Source organism: Pongo abelii, chromosome 21, assembly GCF_028885655.2.
Source record: "Pongo abelii isolate AG06213 chromosome 21, NHGRI_mPonAbe1-v2.0_pri, whole genome shotgun sequence".
Taxonomy (NCBI): Eukaryota; Metazoa; Chordata; class Mammalia; order Primates; family Hominidae; genus Pongo; species Pongo abelii.
The window spans coordinates 21,079,527-21,103,729 of record NC_072006.2 but is presented as its reverse complement, the minus strand read 5'-3'; the positions used below and the strand labels follow the sequence as shown (position 1 = coordinate 21,103,729).

The following is a 24,203-nucleotide window of genomic DNA, read 5'->3' as shown; positions in this document are numbered from 1 at the left end:
GGAGATTCACTTCGTAGCAAAAATGCTACCGGAGTGTAAGAGTAGATAACAACTCTAAATATATATATACCCAACAACAGAGCACTCAGATACATAAAGCAAATATTATTCACTATAAAAATAAAGATTCCAAGACAATAACTATTGAGAACTTCACTCCACTGTCAGCATTTGATCATCTAAACAGAAAATCGACAAAGACTGGATTTAAACTGCACTTTAGACCAAATGGACCTAACAGACATTTTCAGAATCTTTTATCCAACAGCTGTAGAACACACATTCTTCTCATCAGCACATGGAACATTCTCCAGGGTAGACCATACATTAGGCCACAAAACAAGTCTCAACATTTTTTTTTTTAGACACGGTCTCGCTCTGTCATCCAAGCAGGAGTACAGTGCTGTGATCATAGCTCACTGCAGCCTTGAACTCCTGAGCTCAAATGATCCCCTCTTCAGCCTCCCAAGTAACAAGGCCTATAGGTGCACACCACAATGCCTAGCTAATTTTCAACTTTTTGTAGAGACAAAGTCTCACTATGTTGCCCAGTCTGGTCTCAAACTCCTGGCCTCAAACAATCCTCCCACTTGAGGATCCTCAGATTCCAAAATACTAGGATTACAGGCGTGAGCCACCAAACCTGGCCTCAACAAATTTTTAAAAATTAAGGCTGGGTGCGGTGGTTCATGCCTGTAATCCCAGCACTTTGGGACACCAAGGAGGGCGAATCACCAGGTCAGGAGTTCGAGACTGGGCTAACACGGTGAAACCCCATCTCTACTAAAAATACAAAAAATTAGCTGTGCATGGTGGTGGGCGCCTGTAGTCCCAGCTACCCGGGAGGCTGAGGCAGGAGAATGGCATGAACCCAGGAGGCGGAGCTTGCAGTGAGCTGAGATCGCGCCACTGCACTCCAGCCTGGGCGATAGAGCGAGACTCTGTCTCAAAAAAAAAAAAAAAAAAAATTGAAATCACATCTAGCATCTTCTCAGACAACAGTGAAATAAAACTATAAATCAATAACAAGAGGAACTTTAGAAACTACAAATACATGGAAATTAACATATTCCTGAATGATGGTCAATGAAGAAATTAAGAAAGAAATAAAAACATTTCTTCAAGTAAAAAATATTGGAAACACACATCTCAAAACCTATGGGATACAATAAAAGCACTGCCATGAAGGAAATTTGTAACAATAAATAACTAGAGTCAAAAAGCAGAAAGACTTCAAATAACCTAATAATGAGACACCTCAAGGAAAGAAAAACCAAACCCCAAATTAGTAAAAGGAAGACATAATAAAGACCAGAGCAGAATAAAACAAAATAGAGACAAAATCTACAAGGAAACAATGACAGCGAAAGTTGTTGTTGTTTTTTAAGATAAAGAAAATCAATAAACCAGTAGCTAGACTAACCAACAATAAAAAGAGGAAGACCCAATAAATAAAATTAGAAATGAAAAAGGAAACATTACAACTGATTCCACAAAAATGCAAAGGTTCATTAGAGACTCTTATGAACAATCATACACTAACAAAGTGGAAAACCTAGAGGAAATGAATAAATTCCTAGATGCATTTTATATAACAAGATTGAATCATAAAGAAATACAGGCTATTCGAGACATGGTGGCTCCACTAGGTGGTATATTCTCTTGGCAGCCACCAGGGCCCCCACTACCCACATTGGAGCTCCGGGGCCAGGCTTCACTTCTTCAGGCAGCACCAGATACTCTGAGACCTTCTAACAGTACCTGGTGAATGAGCTGGAGTCATCTTTTGAGGCTTGCTTTGCTTCTCTGGTGAGTCAGGACTATGTCAATGGCACTGGTCAGGAAAACATTCAAACTGCTGTTGATCAGTATATCTAGGAGTTTCTGGATATTGCAACACAGGCAGAATGTTTTCTTACAAAAACGATTGCAATTATTTGTCCAGGCACCAGAGCAAGTTACCAAAGAGGATGTCTCAGAACTAAGGAATGAATTACAACAGAAACACACACTGGTCCAGAAGCACTTGACAAAGCTGAGGCATTGGCAACAGGTGCTGAAGGGCATCAAATGTGCAGCACAGAACACCAGGCAGCAGCCCTCAGGGCTCCTCCACGTACCTCAAGCAGGCATCTGCCAACATCCTGCACCTCAGAAGCTGACCTGAGCACAAAGGCCAAAGCCGTCAGCCCCATTGGGCTGGTGTCTGAGGCAGCCCTGTGCAGACAGTTTGCCACAAATCCCTTCTTGTGAACTTGGCATTTTGAATGAAGGAGTTAGTTTTATGCTCCCACCTAAATTTTTTCACTATTTTTATAAGCTGTTAATGTCTTGAGTACTTTATAAAATGCCCAGAGCTTGAGTAAACCAAATAAATTCTTTTTCTCTTTAGCACAGTTAAGACTGTTAGTGTGATGACACTTACAGATTCTATGTTTTTATTTTTGTATGACTTTTCATCTTTTTGTGTGTGTTTCCTATTATTTGATCTGAGGGAGAAAAAAAATAGCCTGAGAATCAGGGGATGAGGATTTTGGTTGTAGGCCTTTTATGATAATTACCCTTCAGTGGTAGTATAGAAAAATATGTAAATTTGCTGTGTTTCAAGGCTTCAGAATACCTCAAAAGAGGAATCTAATGCAACAATGTTTGTAATGCTTCCAAAGCTCTTAGAATGGGGATTTTTTGTGTGAATAGGTCAGAACAGGATTAAGGTTTCCTGGGTTAGGGTAGTCACATTACAGTAGGATCCTTAGGACGATGGTGACTTTTATTCAGGGTAAGGTTATATTTTGTGTGGTGTTTGTTTACTTTTTTTTTATAGGGAGGGACATAGTAGGATCAATGATATGATAAATTTTGTCATGTTCTGCAGTAATGAATCCATTTAAGTAATGGGGCAGACCCTGTTCTCAGTAACATGGCAGTTGGGGCATAGGTGAAGTATGAGAGGCTAAAGCTTGCTCTGATTATCTCTTTTTGTTTTCAGTTTTGTTTGCTTATATTGTTTTTGTTTTACATTTTGGGAAGGGAGAGATTTTCCATTAAGGAAGATTTTTGCTGTGGATTTGATTCCAAGGACTGGGGTCTCAGAATGGAGGTGGGCTTGCGGTGTGATCCTTGGCTACTTAACCTCCACCAACAGCATGTGGTGCCTCTGCCTTTAGGAAGATATTTTGTTCTTTCGTTCGTTCCACAGGCCACCTCAGATACTCTTGAATTGCTGTTAAGAAATACTCACAAGCACTGTTTCCTGCTCTTGTTGCGTGAGGTTTTCCAGTGTTTTATGCAGTCTTTTATTAGATTACATATTTTTACTCAGAACAAATGCTTCACTGTCATCTGAGCAGGGAGTACTCCTGTGGCTCAGTGTTTTGGCTCACTTTGTTTTCTCCAGCCTTGAAGGTCCCTCCCACACACATTGACATCCATTCATATCTTGATCTGACCTAGATGCCACCTGGTCCCTAAAGCCTCCCAGCACCCTTTCTGCTGCATCCCTAGGGCACAGGACTTTTATCTCTTCTATTGCCCTTGTTAGGTTCTCCCTTGTGGGTTAGTCATTTGTATCTGTCTCCCTGCCCATCACTAATTGTACACCCATAAAAATTAGACATTATTCCCCTTGAATATACTAGGACCATATGTTATTTATCCTTATAAATGATACCTATTACTCTGTTTTGTCTGTGTATATACAGGGTCTCACACTTGAACCTGTGATTAATCACCTGAGACCAACGAATCCCCTCTGTTAGAAAGTATAGTTTAAACAAAGCTTTTAAAATCCACATTATATGACCTGAAGGTTGTTAGCCTAGTCATCTAATGGTGATTCAAAACTCTGATTAGCAGCTTTAGATTTCTTGATTAAAGACCTAAATAAACTAAGTTTTAGGCTTTTTTTTTTTTTTGAGACAGTCTCACTCCGTCGCCCAGGCTGGAGTGCGGTGGTGTGATCTCGGCTCACTGCAACCTCCGCCCCTCCAGGTTTGAGCAGTTCTCTGCCTCAGCCTCCAGAGTAGTTGGGATTACAGGCGCGTGCCACCACGCCCAGCTAATTTTTTGTATTTTTAGTAGAGATGGGGTTTCACCATTTTGGCCAGGCTGGACTTGAACTCCTGACCTCATGATCCACCTGCCTCAGCTTCCCAAAATGCTGGGATTACAGGTGTGAGCCACCGTGCCCGGCCTTTTTTTTTTTTTTTTTTGAGACAGAGTCTCGCACTGTTGCCCGGGCTGGAGTGCAATGGCACCATCTCGGCTCACTGCAATCTCCGCCTCCCAGGTTTAAGCAATTCTGCCTCAGCCTCCCGAGTAGCTGGGATTACAGGCTCCCACCACCATGCCCAGCTAATTTTTTTCTATATTTTTTGGTAGAGATGGGGTTTCACTGTGTTGGCCAGGCTGGTCTCGAACTCCTGACCTCGTAATCCGCCCACCTCGGCCTCCCAAAGTGTTGGGATTAAAGGCCTGAGCCACTGCACCTGGCCAGTTTTAGGCATCCTTTAAAAGGGGTTCTTAGTGAAAAGATTGGAAACTATTCTATTTAGTGCTCAGTGAAAATATTTTGAATTAATGTATATACCAGTTATTGCCATTTCCCTATTTAATTCAGAAGTTTTTTTAAATAAATAGCAATTTTTCAATCTTGAAAAAAAAGGAATACAAAACCTGAACAGACTAATAATAAGTAATGAGATTGAATCCATAATAAAAAGCCTCCCAACAGTGAAAAATCTAGGACCAGATGGCATTGCTGCTACATTCAACTTATAAAGAACAACTAACATTAATTCTCAAATTATTCCAAAAACATGAAGAGGCAGGAACTCTTTCAAACTTGATCTATGAGACCAGCATTACTCTGATACTAAGGAAACAACAGCAAAAAAAGTCCCTAATGAACATACAGTAAAAATCTTCAAGAGTACTAGCAAACTGAACCTAGCAACACATCAAAAAGATAATATACCATGATCAGTGGAATCTACCTCAGGGATGCAAAGGAGGTTGAACATACGCAAATCAATAAATGTGATATATCACATCAACAGATTGAAAGACAAAAATTATGATCCTCTCAATAGATGCAGGAAAAGCATTTTATATAAGTTAACATCCCATCCTGATAAAAACTGTCAACAAATTAGGCATAGAAAAAACATACCTCAACATAATATAAGCCACATATTACAAACCCACAGCTAACATCATAATGAATAGGGGAAAGCTGAAAGCCTTTCCTCCAAGAACTGAAACATGAATCAAATGCCTACTTTCACCTCTCTTATTAACATAGTAGTGGAAGTCTTAGAATCAGGCAAGATAAAGAAATAGGTATCCAAATTGGAAAACAGAAAGGCAAATTATCCCTCTTTACAGACAAGATGATCTTACATATAAAAAATTCTAAAGACTTCACCAAAAAACTCAGAACACACAAATTCAGTAAAGTTGCAGGAGATAAAAATCAACATACTAAAATCAGTAGCATTTCTATACACTAATAATGAACTAGTTGAAAAATCGAAAAAGCAATCCCAACTATAGTAGCTACAAAAAATTTAAATACCTAGGAAAAAATTTAACGAAGAGATAAAAGGCCTAGGCAATGAAAACCAAAAAATACTGATGAAAAAAACTGATGAGGACACAAATGGAAAGACATGCCACGCTTAAGGAGCAAAAGAATTAATGTTGTTAAGATGACCATACTACCCAGAGCAATCTACAAATTTAATGCAATCCTTATCAAACTACCAATGACATTCTTCACAAAAATAGAAGTAACACTCCTAAAGTTTGTAAGGAACCACAAAAAATCTCAAAATAGCCAAAGCAATGTAAGCATAAAGAACAAAGTGGGAGGCATCCTTTCTATATATACTAGAACAATGAATAGAGTAAATAGCACAGAAAAACATTCATGTATTTACAGCCAACTGATTTTTAACAAAGTCACCAAGAATATACATTGGGAAAAGGACACTGTCTAATAAATGGTACTAGGAAAACTGGACAGCCACATGCAGAAGAATAAAACTATACCCCTATCTTTTACCATATGCAAAAAAATCTGCTAAAAGCAGATTAAAGACTTAGTGTAGGACCTGAAATCATAAAACTGCTAGAAGCAAACTTAGGGAAAATGCTTCAGGAATTGGTCTAGGCTAAGATTTTGTGACGGAGACCTCAAAATCACAGGCAACAAAACCAAAAATTGACAAATGGGACTATATGAAACTAGAAAGCTTCTGCATAGCAAGTAAAACAACAGAGTGAAGAGACAACATATAGAATAGAAGAAAATATTTGCAAACTATTCATCTTATAAGGGACTAATATACAGAATATACAAGGAACTCTAACAACTTGACACAAAAACCAAATAATCTAATTAAAAAGTGGCAAGGGATCTGAATAGGCATGTCTCAAAAGAAGACAGACATACAAATAGGCAACAAGTATACGGAAAAATGCTCAACCTCACTAATCACCAGGGAAATGCAAGTTACAATGAGAGATCCCCTTACCCCAGTTAGGATGGGTATTATCAAAAAAGACAAAAAAAAATAATGGCAAGATGTGGAGAAAAGGCAATTCTTATACACTGCTGCTGGGAATGTAAATTAGTACAGCCATTATAGAAAATGATATGGAGGTTCTTTTTAAAACTACAAATCGAACTGCCATACAATGAAGCAATCTTAAAACTTGGTATTTATACAAAGGAAAGGAAATCAGGCAGGGTGTGGTGGCTCGTGCCTATAATCCCAGCACTTTGGGAGGCTGAGGCTGGTGGAACACTTGAGGTCAAGAGTTCGAGACCAGCCTGGCCAGCGTGGTGAAACCCTGTCTCTAATAAAAATACAAAAATTAGCCAGATGTCGTGGTGCACACCTGTAATCCCAGCTACTTGGGAGACTGAGGCAGGAAAATCGTTTGAACCTGGGAGGCAGAGGTTGCAGTGAGCCAAGATCACGCCACTGCACTCCAGCCTGAGTGACAGAACAAGACTCCTCAAGAAAAAAAAAAAAAGGACATCAGTATACCAAAGGAATACATGCACCCTAATGTTTATTGTAGTAGCACTGTTCACAGTAGCCAAAACATGGAATCAACCTAAGTATCCATCAGTGGATGAATGATAAATAAAATGTCCTATATATACACAGTGGAAAATTATTCAGCCATAAAAGCATAATTAAATTCTGTTATTCTACACCAAAATGGATGGAACTGGAGGTCATTATGTTAAGTGAAATAAGCCAGACACAGAAACACAAACATCACATATTCTTACTCATATGTGGGAGACAAGAAAGTTGATCTCATGGAGGTAGAAAGTAAAACGATGGTTACCACAGGTTGGGAACAGGGCAGGCCTAGGGGAATGAAAAGGCATTGGTTAATGCGTAGGAACATAGAGTTGGATGGAAGGAATATGTTCTAGTGTTTGATAGCACAGTAGGATGGCTATAGTTAACACCAATATATTGTATATGTCATAATAGCTAAAAGAGAAGATTTGAAATGTTCCCAACACAAAAACAGTAAACGTTTGAGGTGATGGATAGACTAAGTACTCTGATTTAATCATTTCATATTGTATGTACACATTCAAATATTACATGTACTTCATAAATATGTGTCGTTATTATGTATCAATAAAACTTTTAAAGGCAACTATTATGCTAAGCAAAGAAACCAGACATAAGACACCTCAAATTGTATGAGTTTACTTATTAAATTTCCAGAAAGGCAAATCTTAAAAATAGAAAGTATATTAGTTGTTGCCTAGGGGTGGGAAGATCAGATGAAGAATGACTACAAAGTGAACTTTTGGGAGTGAAGGAAGTGCTCTAAACTAAATTATGGTGATCATCGCACAACTGTATAAACTAAAACTCATCAAACTGAATACTTTCCATGGTTAAATTTCAAAGTACATAAATTATACCTCAATAAAATGTTCTTTTTAAAAAAGGATTAGGCCGGGCGCAGTGTCTCATGCCTGTAATCCCAGGACTTTGGGAGGCCAATGCGGGCGGATGACTTGACCTCAGGAGTTCGAGACCAGCCTGGCCAACATGGCAAAACCCTATCTCTACTAAAAATACAAAAATTAGCTGGGCATGGTGGCGCGCGCCTATAGTTCTGGCTACTTGGGAGGCTGAGGTATGAGAATCGCTTGAACCTGGAAGGCGGAGGTTGCAGTGAGCCAAGATTGTGCCACTGCACTCCAGCCTGGGTGACAAAACGAGACCCTGTCTCAAATTAAAAAAATTAATTAATTAATTTAATTTAATTAAAAAGGATTATACTCCATGACCAAGTGGGACTTATTCCTGGAATGCAAGGGTAATTGAGTATATAAAAATCAATCAATGTAATACACTACATTAACAAATTGAAAGGGGAAAACCACATGAACATCTCCATTGATGCAAGAAAATTATTTGACAAAATTCAAACACCTCTTTATGATTAAAACAAAATTCAACAAACTAGGAATAAAAGGAAACTATGTCATGGGAAGGTAGTTTCTGTAAAGGAAACATAATAAAGGCCATATATAAAAACCCACAGCTAACATCATTCTTAATGGTGAAAGACAAAAGTTTTTCCTCTAACAGCAAGAACAAGGCAGGGATGTCCACTTTTATCACTTCTATTCAACATAGCACTGGAATTTCTAGCCAGAGCAATTAGGCAAGAACAGAGAAGGTATCCAATTTTGAAAGGAAGAAAAATCATTTGTTTGTAATTATGATCTTATGTGTAGAAGATTCCACACAAAAAACTGTTAGAACTAATAAATAAATTCAACAAAGTTGCAAAATACAAATACAAAAAAAAAGGTGGCCAGGCGCGGTGGCTCACGCCTGTAATCCCAGCACTTTGGGACGCCGAGGTGGGCGGATCACGAGGTCAGGAGATTGAGACCATCCTGGCTAACACGGTGAAACCCCGTCTCTACTAAAAATACAAAAAATTAGCCAGGTGTATTGGCGCGCACCTGTAGTCCCAGCTACTGGGGAGGCTGAACCAGGAGAATGGCGTGAACCCAGGAGGCGGAGCTTGCAGTGAGCTGAGATTGCACCACTGCACTCCAGCCTGGGAGACAGAGCGGGGTGACAGAGTGAGACTCCGTCTCAAAAAAAAAAAGAGGTGACCTTGAATTGGCCAACCTAAGTCTTCTTCAGTGTCTGAATAGAGCTGGAAATAGAAATTATTTTCTCATCTAAAAAATTTTAAAATTATATTGTTCAGGCACCAAATTTTGGCAATTCCCAATCTAATTTGCATTATCTATGCAAAGACATCTAAACAGATTGTCATTGAATAATTTAAATATCCAGAGCCACAAATTAGTATTTCCCTACTTCATTCCTATCCCAAGGAAATACTTTCACCACAGCAAAACTTTCTCCAATAAATTTGCCCTGATGATGAAATTCATTTGCCTCTGCAAACTGATCAAATATTTATCTAGACACTCACACACACCTCCCACCCCACCCCACTTCTCTCTCTCTCTCATTCACTCACAATTTGGCTTACACTTTTTAAACTTTTTTATTTTTTTGAGACAGGGTCTTGCTCTGTCACCCAGGCTGGAGTGCAGTGCTGCAATCATGGCTCACTGCAACCTTGACCTCCTAAACTCGGGTGATCCTCCCTCCTCAGCCTCCCAAGTAGCTGGGACTACAGGCACATGCCACCATGCCTGGCTAATTTTTGCATTTTTTGTAAAGACTAGGTGCCCAGGCTGGTCTCAAACTCCTGGGCTCAAGTGATCCTCCCACCTCAGCCTCCCAAACTGTCAGGATTACAGGAATGACCACCGTGCTATAAGAGAAAATTTTACTATTTTTAATTGGTTAAAAAAATATATCTAAGACATAGCCTTTACATTTATTTTGATGTTTTAAAAATTGCAGGCTGGATGCAGTAGCTCATGCCTGTAATCCCAGCTGAGGCAGGAGGATTGCTTGAGCCTAGGAATTCAAGACCAGCCTGGGCAACATAGCAAAACCTCATCTCTACAAAAAAAAAAATATAAAAATTAGCTGGGCGTGGTGGTGCATGCCTGTAGTCCCAGCTACTTGGGAGTCTAAAGTGGGAGGATCGCTTGAGCCCAAGAGGTTGAGGTTGCAGTCAGCCAAGATGGTGCCACTATCCTCCAGCCTAAGGAACAGAGTGAGACCCTGTTTCAAAAAAAAAAATTATATTAAAACACACAACAAAATTTACCAACTTGGTCCTTTTTAAGCATATATTTTAGTATCATTAAATATATTCGCAATGTTGTGGACCAGATCCCCAGAACTTCTGCATCATGCAAAATGGAATCTCTATACTCATTAAACAACTCCCCATTTTTCCCCTTCCCTCCACACCCTAGTAAATACCATTCTACTTTGTGTTTCTATGAATTTTTCTACTTTAGATTACTCATGTAAGTGAAATCACACAGTCATTTTGTGACTGGATTCTTTCACTTAGCACTCAAGATTCATCCATGTTGGAGCATGAGATAGGATTACCTTCCTTTTTAAGTCTGTGTAGTATTCCATTGTGCATATATTATGGGCCTTCCGTATCCATGGGTTCTGTGTCTCTGGATTTAACCAAACTCAGATTTAAAATATTCAAAAATATGTTAAATTTCACAAAGTTCCAAAAAGCAAAACATGCATTCCCTGAGCCAAATACTAAGTCAAATCCACACCAATAAAGTTATACGTAGACACTGTACTAGGTATTATAAGTAACCTAGGAATCTAAGTATTATAAGTAATCTAGGATTTAAAGCAGTGGTCCCAAGCCCCAGGCTGTGGATGGGTACCAGTTCATGGCCTGTTAGGAACCGGACCACAGAGCAGGAGGTGAACAAAAGAGCCAGCAAGTATTACCGCCTGAGCCTCACCTCCAGTCACATCAGCAGTGGCATTAGATTCTCATAGGAACATGAACCCTATTCTGAACTGCACATGCAAGGGATCTAGGCTGCACACTCCTTATGAGAATCAAACTAATTCCTGATGCTCTAAGGTGGAACAGTTTCATCTGAAAACCATCCCCCTGACCCTGTCCATGGAAAAATTGTCTTCCACAAAACCGGCCCCTGGTGCCAAAAAGTTAGGGACTGTTGTTAAAGTATATGGGAAAATATGCCTAGATTATATGCAAATACTATGCCACACTATATAAGGGACTGGAGCATTTGTGAATTTTGGTATCCACAGAGTATCCTGGAATTAATCCCCTACAGATACTGAGGGAAAAGTGTGTCACATTTTGCTTATCCATTCATCTGTTGATGGACATTTGGGTTGCTTCTATCTCTTAGCTATTCTGAATAGTGCTGCTATAACATGGGTGTGTAAACATCTCTTCAATACCCTGCTTTCAATTATTTTGGGCATATACCCAGAAGTGGGATTGTTGGATCATATGGCAGTTTTAATTATTTGAGGAATTTCCATGTTGCTTTCCAAAGCAGTGGCACCATTTACAATCCCCAAAAAGGTGCACGAGGTTGTAATACGTTCACATCCTCACCAACACTTGTTATTTTCTGTTTTTCTTATAGTAGCTATCCTAATAGGTATGAGGTGGTATCCCAATATAATTTTGGCTTGCATGTCTTTAATGATAAGTGATAGTGAGCATCTTTACATATGCTTCTGGCCATTTGTATATCATCTTTGATGAAATGTCTATTCAAGTCCTTTGCTATTTTTAAATGTTATTTGTCATTGAGTTGTAATTCTTTATACATTCTGCACATAAACCTCTTATCATATATATGATTTGTAAATATTTTCTCCTACCCTGTATGTTGACTTTTCACTTTATTAATTATATTCTTTGATAAATATTCTTATTTATTATATTTAAGAAATATTTATATTCTTAAATATATATTCTTTATATACAAAGAAATAATTATATTCTTTGATAAATAAATAAATTTATTTATTTATTTATTTATTTATTATTTTTTGAGACAGCCTCGCTCTGTCGCCCAGACTGGAATGCAGTGGTACAATCTCAGCTCACTGCAACCTCTGCCTCCCAGGTTCAAGCGTTTCTCCTGCCTCAGCCTTCTGAGTAGCTGGGATTACAGGTGTGTGCCACCACGTCCAGCTAATTTTTTTGTATTTTTAGTACAGACAGGGTTTCACCATGTTGGCCAGGCTGGTCTTGAACTCCTGACCTCAGGTGATCCACCTCAAGTGATTACAGGTGTGAGCCACCATATCCGGCGATACACAGAAGTTTTAAAGTTTGATTTAGTGGTCTTTAAATTTTTGAATGCTTTACAGGAGACATAAAACTGCCATACTACATGAGAACTCAAATGGTAAGTACTTAAATAAATATGAATTCTGGAACATTAGATTCTAAATGGGAGGCATGCAACAGATAGAACTGGAAAGGTCCCTGAAAGGACAGGAAAACAGACTCCACCCTCTGGTTCACCCTCCCAAGGCTCAGTCCTTCCCTCACTGTCCCAGGCCCACTGCAGAATCTCTCAAAATAGACATATCCTGGACAACCCACCAGACTTGTCACTAACAAATGTATGCAGGATTGGGAATGGCTCCAAAAGCAAAAGCATTAATAGTAGGGTCATTGAGTCCCGTATGCCTTAATGCTTTGACTGGTTTCCAGTCTGTACCTAGAAAGCTTGGAACCAGTGCCTTACCTTTCATGTTTTTGGATAACTCCAGATGTTTCCAAACAATAAGAATGCCCAGATCACCATACTGTTCTTCCCATACTCCCATGAGAAAAATATACTCAAAGGTTGAAAGGAAATTACAAGAGAGTGGCCAGGCACAGTGGCTTATTATGCTTGTAATCCCAGCACTTTGGGAGTTCAAGGTAGGAGGATCACTTGAGCTCAGGAGTTTGAGATCAGCCTAGGCAACATCATGAAACCCTATATCTACAAAAAAAAAAAAACACAAAAAATTAGTCAGGTGTAGTGGTATGTACCTGTAGTCCCAGCTACTCAAGAGGCTGAGGTGGTAGGATTACTTGAGCCTGGGAGGTCAAGGCTGCAGTGAGCCGAGATTGAACCACTGCACTCCAGCTTGGGTAACAGAGTGAGATCCTGTAAAAAAAATAAAAAAAAAAAAAAAGAAGGAACGAAAAGAGAAAGAGAAAGAAAATTACAAAAAAGTAATTATACCATCTGTTACAATGTGGATGAACCTTGAAGACATTATGCTTAGGGAAAACAGACAAACACAAAAGGTCACATATTGTATGATTCTATTTAAAACATTCAGAGTACGTAAATCCATATGGATGAAAAGAACACTGGCAGTTGTCCGGGGCTAGGAGGAGGGAGAAATAAGAAGGAGCTGTTAACAGTAGGTACAGAGCTATATTTTGACATGGAATTGTTTGGAACTAGATGGAAGCAATGGTTGAGCAACACTGTGAATCTACCAAATGCCACTGAGTCGTTCTCTTTACAATGGTTAGTTTCATATTACATAAAATCTCACTTCAATAAAGAAATCAATCAATCAATGTATAAAACACTGAATGTCACCTCAAATCCCATGATTAAGGCAGAGACTCATTGTCCCCATGATTAAATGGCTTTCTCTCCATTCACTCCCAAGCCTGCATACATTTGTCAGTGTGAATCTTAGCAGGGTCTGGCCCACACCTTCTGCAGCAACCAGCTCAGAAAGGCAAACCAGGAACTGCTGTAGCAACCAACCCACACCAGTCAGGACATGGCAGTGATGCAGCTTCTCTAATTTGTGCCCTGGCTTCCAACTCAGAACCAAGCAGAGAAAGCCAAATATACTTCCATAACCAGTCATATGAGATGCCTCAATGCTTATTAGACACTTCCAGTGTCCCATGTCAATAGCCTCCAGCCAATAGCACATCTGATGCCTTCTCTTTCGTTCACTACAAAGCTTTCCCACTTTGTCAAAAGTGGCTGACTCTCTTGCTTTAGCAAGCACTTTCTAAGTGGGCCCTGATTGTTCCCATTTGAGTTGTCTTTATTTCCACACAGCTGTCAAGCCATTACCAGGGATTTTCACATTTCAGTGACCTTCAGTGATAATCACATCTACCATCGCACACCACAGTACACAGACACTCTCTCCTAAACAAAACACTTTCTTCAACAATGGGTGAACATCTTATGTACAAATGATGAAGTAAAAACACAGTGCCATTCAGATCTTTACTGATATTTAAATAAACTATAGAGGAAAATTCCAAATAAACAATACAGACACAAAAAAATAAGTGCTGGTTGAAACTACTGAGAAGTGACCTGCAGTTTAGTGAATCAAAGGTTTTCCTTATTCTTTAAACACTTTTTAATAACAGGCATGTCCTTCCTAGAGAAGCACATACCTTTCTCCTAATTTTATTCTTACCAAAGATTATATTGTATTTCTTTACAATTACATACTCTCCTCCACACCTGTGGTTATGTCTTACTTTTGGTTTTCTTTTTCTTTTAAGAGATGGGGCCTTGCTATGTTGCCCAGGCTATTCCAAGTGATCCTCCTGCCTTGGCCTCCCGAAGTGCTAGAATTACAGGTGTAAGCCACCATGCCCAGCCACTTTTGCTTCTTATGTTCTTTACTTTATAACTATTCTTGCTAAATATTTTTCTATTTTAATTTTGATCAAAGAACTAGCTTTCTGTTTCCTTGATCACTAATTCACTTCTCTTCTTTGTTTTGTAGTTTGTTAAACTACATTTTTATATTTACTTATTTTCTTGGTAATTTCTTTGAGCTATTTTTATTGTTTTCTCTTTCTCTCTCTCTTTTTTTTTTTTTTTTTTGGTCTTGCTGGAATGCAATGGTGTGATCACAACTCACTGCAGCCTCAAACTTATGGGCTCTAATGATCCTTTCCTGCCTCAGCCTCCCAAGTAGCTGGGACTACAAGCAAGCACCACCACACTTGGCTAATTTTTGTACTTTTTGTAGAGACAGGGTCTCACTCTCTTGCCCAGGCTGGTCTTGAACTCCTGGCCCCATGTGATCTTCCCACTTCAGGCTCCCATAATGCTGGGATTTCAGGTATGAACCAACATGCCTGGCCATTTGGTCTTTTTCCAGCTTCTTACATTGGTATTAAACTCATTTATTTGCTTCTTCTTGTTTTCATCAAAATATCTTTAAGATTCTGAACGTATGCTGAATGTCATTTCCTTTCTTTATGCTGCAATTTTTACTTTTACTTCTTCTGTAAGCTAAGACTCCAATGTATGTTTTCAATGTCCAAATGGACACATTTTTTGTTATCTTTCATTTTTAAACTTCTGCATTGTGGTCAATGTCTCACATTACTTCTGCTTTTTCAAATTTATAGTTTATTTTTGAAACCAAGTACCTGATAAGGACTTCTGAATTTTCATGTTTTACAGTAAACTGTAGTATCTAAAAGGAAAGTGTAGGTATGTATATACACATACACAGAAATCAATTGTTCACATTTCATCTCATTTTAATTTTTCTGTTGTTTCATACTCTTTAATATTGTCTCATTTTTATTTTAAAACATCTACTAAATTATATATGTAAAGAAAACATACAAAATATACTTTTTTTTACTATTTATATTACACTTATAAATAGATGTGTTTAAAAACACATGACAAGAAGTTCCAAGCTGGCTTCAATCCCCACCACAGAAAACCAAAACCAAATATGCACCTCCAAACTCCTCACCAGCAACAACCCAGAGCTCAGGTACAAGAGGGAGACCGTTCCCAGGGCCACAGAGAAGGGGAAAAACTTCAAGCAAAGGACAGGAGAATTGGACTTCCATATCCATGATGCCCCTTCCCCTATTATGCCTGGCACCATTCTCCCCGCAGCTCATGGTTTCTACAATGGAAAAAGTGAAATTGAAGTGGTCAGCCATTTCTCCAACTTCTTGGATTCCCAGGCAGGAGACCTCTCCATTCTTTAACCCATGGGTAGCATCGTGACTGCCTGAAGGGAGAACTAACCCTAAGGACAGACAGAAACAAGCAGGGTAGGCTGGACTACCATCCCCAGCCCCAGAAACTGCTTTGTAACTCAGCCAAAGGAGATGCTAAATCAGAGTGTCTGTTCACCAGCACCATGCTGTAGGAGGGAGTTCCCCAGGTCCCCTGGACATGAACTCCTAGACAATCTTCCCTCACTGCTGGGATAATATCTTTAGGACCTCCTCCACTTAGCACAGGCAGGGCTCTGACCACTTACAAGAGAAGAGGCAAACCTGGGCTTAACGCGCCACCTACAGCCACAGAGGAGGCAGCGACTTAGTAGCGAGGATCCACTAAGCAAATGTGTTCAATAAAAAGCAAAACAAGCCAGAGAAAACTAGAATAAATAACTAATCCTCCATTGCAAAAACATAGATATATACCCACAAGAAACAACAGTAAACAGAGGAATATGACCTCCCCAAAAGGACAAAGCAAAAATCCAGAGAGTGACCCTATCTAGGTGGCGACTTGTGAGCTCTCTGACCAGGAATTCAAAATAGCAGTTTTGGCCGGGCAAGTGGTGACTCGCGCCTGTAATCCCAGCGTTTTGGGAGGCCGATGCAGGCGGATCACTTGAGATCAGGAGTTCAAGACTAGCCTGGCCAACATGGCGAAAACCTATCTCTACTAAAAATAAAATAATTCAGCTGGGGTGGTGGCTGGCGCCTGTAGGTGGGAGGATCACTTGACCCCAGGAGGTCGAGGCTGCAGTGAACCATGATCGTGCCACTGCACTCCAGCCTGGACAACAGAGCAAAACTCTGCCTCAATAAAAGAAAGAAAGAAGATAGAGAAAATTACCTCCAAAGACAGACCAAATCTAAGAATGATGTTCAAGAGGAAGCTGACCAAGAGCAAAGGGTAGAAATCGTCTTCAAAGAAATGATAACAGAAAATGCCAAAAATAGGAGAAAGAGATAAATATCCTGGTGCAGGAAGGTGTTAGAACATCAAACAGATTCAACCCAACAAGACTATCCCAAGGCATATAATAATCAAACTCTCAAGGGTCAAAGACAAAGAGAAGATCCTAAAACCAGTGAGAAATAAGAAGCAAATAACATACAAAAGACCTCCAATGTGTCTGGCAACAGACTTCTCAATGGAAATCATACAGGACAGGAGGGAGTGGAATGACATTCTCAGTACTCAAAGAAATAAAAACTGCCATCCAAGGATATCGTATCCAACTGAACTGTCATTAAAATATTAAGGGGAGATAAAGTCTTTCCCAGATAGAATTCACCACCACCAAACCCTTCTTGCAAGAAATGTGTTCTTCAACCTGAAAGAAGAAAACACTAATGTGCAAAAGAAAACTTATTATTTTACATAAAAATGTATAAATTGGCTGGGAGCATTGGCTCATGCCTGTAATCCAAGCAGCTTGGGAGGTTGAGGCTGGCAGACCACCTGAAGTCACAAGTTTGAGACCAGCCTGGCCAACATGGCAAAACCCCATCTCTACTAAAAGTACAAAAATTAGATGGGTGTGGTGGCAGGCAACTGTAATCCCAGCTACTCGGGAGGCTGATGCAGAAGAATTGCTTTAACCCGGGAGGCAGAGGTTGCAGTAAGCTGCGATTGCACCACGGCACTCCAGCCTGGGAGACAGAGTGAAACACCATCTCAAAAAAAAAAAAAAAAAAAAAAAGTATAAATTGAGACAACTAAAAGTTAAAACGTGGGGGTAGGAATTAAACTGTAAAACTTTTGGGGTTTTTTTGGCTTTGTTTGTTTCTATTATTTGGGATCTAAGATAAGTTGTCATCTCTTTTAAATAACTCATATCTATAAAAACATTTTTGTAAGCTTCATGGTAACCACAGCAGTTTTTATAATAGATCCACTACAAGTAAAAAGCAACAAATTAAAACATACTATGAGATAAGGAAGACAGTAAGAAAGGAAGAAAGAGACAAGTCTCAAAACAACCAGAAAACGAGCAACAAAATAGCAGTAGTAAGTCCTTACTTATCAATAGTTAACACTGAATGTAAATGTTCTCACTTCTCCAGCTAGAAGATGTGAGTGGGTGAATGGATAAAGAAGCAAAAACCAACTATATGCTACCTTCAAGAAACCCATTTCACCTCTAAAGACACATGTAGACTGAAAGTGAAGGGGTGGAAAAAGATATTCCATGCAACTGGAAAATTTTAAAAAGCAGGACTATCTATACTTATATATGATAAATTATGCTACAAATCAAAGACTATAAAAAAGAAAAGGAGGGTCACTGTATAATGATAAAGGCATCAATTCAGGAGAAGAATATAACAATTATAAATATCTGTGCACCAGGCCAGGCGCGGTGGCTCACACCTGTAATCCCAGCACTTTGGGAGGCTGAGGCGGGTGGATCACGAGGTCAGGAGATCGACACCATCCTGGCTAACACAGTGAAACCCTGTCTCTACCAAAAATACAAAAAATTAGCCAGCACCTGTAGTCCCACCTACTCGGGAGGCTGAGGTAGGAGAATGGCGTGAACCTGGGAGGCGGAGCTTGCAGTGAGCAGAGATCGCGCCACTGCACTCCAGCCTGGGTGACAGAGCGAGACTCCATCACAGAAATAAATAAATAAATAAATAATCTGTGCACCTAACACCAGAGCGCCCAAGTATAAAAAGCAAACATTAATAGCTCTAAAGAGAGAGTTAGACTATAATACAATAATAGTAGAGGCTTTTAACACCTTACTCTCAGTAATGGACAGATCATCCACATGGAAAATTAACAAAGAAATGGCAGAGTTAAACTACACAAGATCTAATAGGTCTAACTGACATTTAAAGAAAACTTCGGCTGGGCACGGTGGCTCACGCCTGTAATCCCAGCACTTTGGGAGGCCGAGGTGGGAGGATCACCTCATGTCAGGAGTTCAAGACCAGCTTGGCCAAAATGGTGAAACCCCGTCTCTACCAAAAATAAAATTAAAAAAAAATTAGCCAGGCGTAGTGGCGCATGCCTGTAATCCCAGCTATTCGGAAGGCTGAGGCAGGAGAATTGCTTGAACCCAGGAGTCAGAGGTTGCAGTGAGCTGAGATCGTGCCATTGCACTCCAGTCTGGGTGACCAAAAAAAAAAAAAAAATTTCACCAAACTGCTATTGAATGCAGCAGTTTTACCAGTACATGGAACATTCTCCAGAGCAGACCATACCTAAAGCCACAAACCAAGTCTGTATCAAGTCTGATTTCTATTCAAAAAAAACAAGTCTGACTTCTATTTGAAAAAATAGAAATCATATCAAGTATTTTTTCTGACCACAATGGAATAAAACTACAGAAATCAATAACAAGAGGAATCTCAGAAAAATATACAAACACATGGAAATTAAACAACATGCTCCTGAATGACCAATGGGTCAAAGAAAAAATTAAGAAGGAGCCAGGTGCAGTGGTACATGCCTATTGTACAAGTTACTCAAGAGGCTGAGGCTGGAGGATCACTTGTATCTAGGAGTTCTGGGATATAGTATGGTATGTCAATTAGGTGTCCATGCTAAGTTCAGCATCAATACAGTGACCTCCTGGGAGCAGGGAATCATCAAGTTGCCCAAGGAGACTGGGAAGTGACCCAAGTTGGAAACAGGGCAGGTCAAAACTTGCATGCTGATCAGTAATGAGCTATGCCCAGGCAACATAGCATAGGCAACATAGCAAGATCATCTCTTAAGAAAAAAATAAAAGAAGAAATTTTTTTTTTTTTCTTTTGAGACAGGGTCCTGCTCCATTGCCCAGGCTGGAGTACAGTGATGTGATCACTGCTCACTGCAGCCTCAAACTCTCAGGCTCAAGTGATCCTCCTGCCTCAGCCTCCTGAGTAGCTGGGACCACAGGCATGCGACTTGGCTAATTTTTTATTTTTATTTTTGTAAAGACTGGTTTTTGCCATGTTGTCCAGGCAGGTCTCGAAATTCTGGACTCAAGAGATACACCTACCTTGGCCTCCCAAAGCACTGGGATTACAGGCCTGAGTCACCACACCTGGCCTAGAAAAGGGAAATTTTAAAATGTCTTGAAACAAATGAAAATGGAAATATGGCATACCAAAGTCTATGGGATACAGGAAAAGCAATACTAAGAGGGAAGTTTATAGCAACTAACGCCTATATCAAAAAAGTAGAAAGACTTCATATAAACAACCTAACGATATACCTCAAGAAACTAGAAAAGCAAGAACAAACCAAACCCAAAATTAGTAGAAGGAAAGAAACAATAAAGATTACAACAGAAATAAATGAAAAGAAATCAACAAAATGAAAAGGTAGTTTGGTGGGCTTTGTTTTTTGTTTTTTTGTTTTTTTTTTTTTTTTAGACAGGGTCTCACTCTATTGCCCAGGCTGGAGTGCAGTGGCACCATCTCTGCTCACTGCAACCTCTACTTCCCAAACTCAAGCCATCCTCCCACCAAATAGCTGTGACTACAGGCATGTGCCCCCACACCCAGCTAATTTTTGTATTTTTTATAGAGATGGGGTTTCGCCATGTTGCCCAGGCTGGTCTTGAACTCATGGGCTCAAGTGATCTGCCCACCTCAGCCTCCCAAAATGCTGGGATTACAGACGTGAGCCACCATGCCCGACCTTGTTTTTTTGAAAAGATAAACAAAATCAACAAACGTTTATCTAGACTAAGAGAAAAAGAGAAAGATACAAATAAATAAAATCAGAAATGAGAAAGGAGATACAAGTGAGACCTTAGAAAGGATTATTAGATACTATTGAAAGGAGTTATTTAGCTTGCCTTAGACAGATAACAAGGGAAGGTTGCCAGAGAGCCCCTGGCCCGTGGGTCAGTGCCTCATTTTCACATAACATAAAAAGCAGCCTGAGAGGCCAGCGGTGGCTCACACCTGTAATCCCAGCACTTTGAGAGGCAGAGGCGGGTGGATCACATGGTCAAGAGATCGAGACCATCCTGGCCAACATGGTGAAACCCTGTCTCTACTAAAAATACAAAAATTAGCTGTGCGTAGTGGCGCGCCATCTGTAGTGCCAGCTACTCTGGAGGCTGAGGCAGGAGAATCGCTTGAACCTGGGAGGCGGAGGTTGCAGTGCGCTGAGATCGTGCCACTGCACTCCAGCCTGGCGACAGAGCAAGACTCTGTCTCAAAAAAAAGTAGCCTGAGAAAAAATTTAGGCTGATAAGGGAACTAACACAGGGTGCTGTGCCTAGAGACACGCCCATGGTGGCACAGATAGTAAAACCTCTGGCCCTTTGGGATAGAAACTTGTGCAAACCTCCAGCTCACTCAGATAAGAGAACAAGGCCTGGCATAGAAATGCCTTTGTCCTTTGTATACTCAGCAGGTTCTGAGGAAAAGTTTCTTCTCCCTTTGTGGGCATGGGCACAGTGGGCTCCAGTGGGTTCTAGTGGGCACTCTATTTTCCTTTATTTGGACTGTAAGTCGGGCTTCTATGAATTATCATTTCAGACCCTGATTGGTCCCAGGCTAAGGTCCTGGGCCAAGCTTTCAATTCAGCTTCTGATAGGTCCTGGGCCAAGCTGAGCAGCATCTCATAAGCACAGACAACAAAAGCAAAATGGAACTACATCAAATTATAAAACTTTTGTGGACACTATCAAGAAAGTAAAATGGAAATTTACAGAATGGGACAAAAGATTTTCAAATCATATATCTGATAGGTGGTTAATATTCAGAACATTTAAAGAACTTCTATAACTCAACAAAAAAACCAATAACACATAATCCTAAAATGAATAGGAAACCACAAAAGACTTCAAGTAGTCAAAGCAATCTTAAGTGAAAATAACAAAGCAAGAGGTATTACACTACCTAACTTTGAAATATACTAAAAAGCTATAGCAACCAAAACAGCATGGTACTGGCATATGTGAAAGGAAAATAAATCTTGGAGCCCCAAAAATCATTAAGCTAAAGGGAAAAGTAAAGCTGGGAACTGCTTAGGGCAAACCTGCCTTTCATTCTATTCAAAATTATCCCTCTGCTCACTGACATAAATGCATATCTGATTGCCTCCTTTGGAAAAGCTAATCAGAAACTCAAAAGAATGCAACCGTTTGTCTCTCATTTGTCTCTCACCTACCTGTGACCTGGAAGTCCCCTCCCTGCTTGAGTTGTCTTGCCTTTCTGGACAAAACCAATGTACATGTTACATATATTGATTGATGTCTCATGTCTCCCTAAAATGCATAAAACCAAATTGTCCCCTGACCACCTTGGCACAAGTCGTCAGGACATCCTGATGATACAGGATATAAAAAGAAATTATTTGGGCAGATAGTGAGGGCAAACGAGTCCTTGGCAAAACTTCTCTTCTAACAAAAAGCAGCCCTAGAAATAATTTCTTTTCTAACACAGAGCAGCCTGAAAGATAGAGCTGCAAAGATAGAAAAGGAAGCTGGAAGCTTGCATGGGGGAGGCCTGTGGCTACACCAATAAAAAAGGGCTACCTGGGGGCCAGGCATGACCACCATGGGGCTCCACCTTCCCTTTTTTGTTAGCACGTATATGGTAAGAAATGGGGAACATGAAGAAGTTCAGGCACAGAACCCACCTGCATAATAAAAAATTGGGGTGGAGGCTGCCAGAGACTCACACCCTGTGCAGATGGCACACCTAATCCTGGTGGTTTTTCACACCCTATGTAGATCAGACACTGCCTCCCCACTAGCTCATCTATAAAATCCCCTGCATTTCACCACTGATCAGCAATCCATTTTTCTTGGACCCCTCTCTGTAGCAGAGAACTATTCTCTTTCACCTATTAAATTTCTGCTCTTAAAGTCACTCTTTGTGTGTCTGCATACTTGATCTCCGTGGACATGAGACAATAAACTTCAAGTGTCACCCCAGATGATGAGGCCACTTTATTGAGGCTGTGTCACTGGCATGCATCCTCAACCTTGGCAAAATGAACTTTCTAAATTAACTGAGACCTGTCTCAGATTTTCAGTGTATACATTTTGGTAACTACAAAGGGATTCTGAGTGGAGGTGCCCCTGACCTTTGACAAATCTCCTATCAGTGCTTGGTACCAGTTTGAGCTATCTTTATGGCTCAAACCAGTAGGACAATTTGCTGAAGCCTGAAGCCCCACCCCCCCAAATCCCAGAGAATCTCTAATCTCCCAAGATTTAAAGTTTATTTTGCTGTACAACTTTTTTTTTTTTTTTTTTTTTTTTTTTAGTTTTACTTGCTTCCAACACAATCAAGGCAAGTTTTTCCTGCATCCATGAAATTCTTGAAAGGCAGGTAATTCCTTTATGGAGCTTGAGCTCCCTTCCAACAGGGAAGACAGATTTGAGTTTGTTCCTGTTTCTAGGATGGTTAAGAAAGCATTCTTCCTCCTGAGACCCATCCCTAGGAGAGTGACTGAATTGGGGTTTGTCTTGGCTAAAGTTTAACAATGAGCTGGTCTTAATTTCTCCTTGCCATTGGAGCACTCAGTAATCATGTAAGTTGTGTCATTATTTGTTTTCCTTAACTGTTTTCTTGTTGTTATTTCTTTCTGTTTTTGTTGTTGTGTTGGTCTTTTTCCCATTGGGTTTGATCAACTCTGACTTGATCAAATCCAGAGAAAAGTTCCAAATTATGGAGAACAAGGCCTCTGAAGTGGCTAAATTCACACACACACACACACACACACACACACACACACACACACACACACAAAGGTGATGTAGTAGGGGGAGAAAAATGGCTGGCAAAAGGAAAAAAAAGAGTAAAGATTTTTTATTTTGACTACTAAAGGGGCTTTATTTACATAACAAGGCTGCCTTTTTGCTAGCCAGGCCAAACTGCAACAGCAATGGCTGTACTTCTGAAATAGCAGCAATTTGTCCTAGCTGAAATATGGACATGAGATTTTAAGATTTTTTTCCAAATGATCTCAATGGTTAAAAGTCAGCTTAGTTGAAAGTTAACATCCAAGACATGTACGTGTGTGTGTGTGTGTGTGTGTGTGTGTGTTTAAAAGGCCTTCATATTTTTGTTTCTCTCCTAGGACCTTGTCTTTTTTTTAAGCAAATTTTTTTTTTCTTCTCAGTTGACTGAATTCTGTTTTCTTCATTTACTTCTGTTGTCTCTCCTTTCTCTTGCACCTTCTGCTGCCTGAGAGACCTAAAACAGTTTATGATAGCCAGGGTTTCCTTAAAGAAAATGAT

The 24,203-nt window shown here is 39.9% G+C and overlaps 1 long non-coding RNA gene and 1 pseudogene across 4 annotated transcripts in view; one reads left to right on the top strand and one right to left on the bottom strand.

The window, feature by feature from the left end:
• Positions 1 to 24,203, bottom strand: part of LOC129052094 (uncharacterized) — a 57,440-nt gene that overhangs the window by 12,738 nt on the left and 20,499 nt on the right. Inside the window, exons 4-6 of one of the 4 annotated variants that reach the window (XR_008516857.1) lie at positions 13,057 to 13,132; positions 12,722 to 12,964; positions 7,307 to 7,388 (exon numbers count right to left, since the gene is read on the bottom strand). The exons of 1 other annotated variant lie outside the window; for it this stretch is intronic. This is a non-coding gene — a long non-coding RNA (uncharacterized LOC129052094). The remainder of the gene's footprint in view (positions 1 to 7,306; positions 7,389 to 12,721; positions 12,965 to 13,056; positions 13,133 to 24,203) is intronic. 2 more of the 4 variants (XR_010138781.1, XR_010138782.1) reach the window with 2 other exon arrangements.
• LOC100453782 (mediator of RNA polymerase II transcription subunit 28-like) lies at positions 1,634 to 3,799 on the top strand (annotated as a pseudogene).